This window comes from Giraffa tippelskirchi, chromosome 7 (genome assembly GCF_054371585.1).
Source record: "Giraffa tippelskirchi isolate mGirTip1 chromosome 7, T2T-mGirTip1v1.2.pri, whole genome shotgun sequence".
Classification (NCBI taxonomy): domain Eukaryota; kingdom Metazoa; phylum Chordata; class Mammalia; order Artiodactyla; family Giraffidae; genus Giraffa; species Giraffa tippelskirchi.
The window spans coordinates 87,350,764-87,352,626 of NC_137281.1; the positions used below are offsets into that span (position 1 = coordinate 87,350,764).

Sequence of the window (1,863 nt, forward strand, 5' to 3'; positions counted from 1 at the left end):
TGCTCTCCAAAGTGGGAAGGTCTTACACTCATTTTTTTTTTTTTATAAATGCTTTATTATTATTATTATTTTTAACATAGAGGAAGCTTAGTGGCAGATCTGTAGCCACTTGATGTTTTTATAACTAAGAATTACAGTTTAGGCTCTCTTTCCTATAGGATGAAAAGATGCACTAACACATGTATATGTAATTGTTATGAAAATTAAGCTTAGTCATTAAAAGAAGATTCTGAACTTTCTTCTGTGTTTTTTCACCTTCACCATCAGGCACTGGAGCATGTGGCCTCTCAAGAAGATATGGATCTAGTCCTTCCAATATCATTTTTTCTTAATGCCATCACTGGAACACCCACTTGAACCATTTTGAGACACCTGGCATATCTTGGATCCTTGGCTACAGTTAAGATATTTTCTGGTGTTGCTTCACTTCCCTGTGGTCCAGAGACCTGTAAACTGTTCTACTGTGATTGCTCTGAAGTGGCTTCAGAATGTGTTCCATTTGTGATCCCAGTGACATTTACAGGAGATACTTCAAATGTGACATCATCTAGGCCTGGGATAGATGATAACTTTGCATCCAAAATATTGTGAGTTGTTTCAATCTGCTGGATACAAAGAGAAAGGTCTGCTAGCTTCTCCTCACAAAGTGGTTGAGGAACTGTATGGTGTGCACCACAAACTGGTTTAGAAATGCCGCCGTTCTTTTCTGTTGAATTTCTGGCACCTTAGTCAGGTCTATGCCTGAGCCCATGAGAGGAAGCCCATCCTCATCCATCTCCTCAGCGGGCGAGGGACCCAGGGCTCACCCCCAAACCCCTCCGCAGCCCGGCCCGCCCAACCCGGTAATAGAGGCTGAACGCATCTCCTAGTCCCCTCTTACACACATTTTAAACAATAAGGAAAATACATGCTTGATAACAAGCAGAAAGAGAAGGTGCTTTTAAAAGGATGAAAATTAGAAAGGCTATTGCCTTTTCTAGTAACAAAAAAAAAGAGCTTGGTTAAGGTGGAACTCTAACGTCAAGAATGAGAGAGAGACAGAGACAGTTCGTTTTTGACCTTGCCAAACTGCCCTTCATGTGGGATGCCACAGACTCATAAGCTCTATAAGGTCTTAGAAATCCAACCAGTCACCTTATTCCAACTAGCCTGGGGACTGCTTCTAACGTAAGTCTGCCTTAAACACAGAGACCTAATATAGTTGCAATTGATGCACCTATTGTACATTGACACATCATCATTGCCTGAAACTAAAAAACTGCTTTAAAAAAATAAAATCTATTAATTACTCCCATCTCTCCCCAACAACTGTAGACTTGTGTAGGTTGTGTAGGTATGTATGTGCAACTATGTACTGCTGTGTGTTGTGGAGACAAGCAGCACGGTCTGGTGTGTGACTGACACGGGGTTCCTCTCTCTCTAAGCTGCCTGGCAGTGAGCCAGCTCTCAGACTCAATGTCCCCCTGGGGACTTGAAGTTTCCAGGGTCTGGAAACCGAGGCATCAGAGAATCCCCCTAGACAGTGGGCACCTACGATGCGAACTGCTTGGTGTGCATGTGAGAGTTGCTCAGTTGTGTCCGACTCTTTTCAACCCCATGGACCGTAGCCTGCCAGGCTCCTCTGTCCATGGAATTCCCCAGGCAAGAATATTGGAGTGGGTAGCTATTCCTTTCTCCAGGGGGTCTTCCTAACCCAGGGATCAAACCCCTGGTTTCTTGCATTGTAGGCAGATTCTTTACCATCTGAGCCATCAGGGAGGGAAGGCCTTGGTGTGTGTAAATAAAATGTTTGGTGTGCATAAATAAAATGTTTAATCCCTCATGTGAGGATGCTTTTATACACATCTCATAAAACAGAGGGAT

General features: G+C 43.4%; 1 pseudogene; it reads right to left on the reverse strand.

Moving 5' to 3' along the window:
• Nucleotides 1-209: 209 nt before the first annotated feature.
• On the reverse strand, nt 210-775 carry LOC145512287 (WASH complex subunit 3 pseudogene; annotated as a pseudogene).
• Nucleotides 776-1,863: the final 1,088 nt, after the last annotated feature.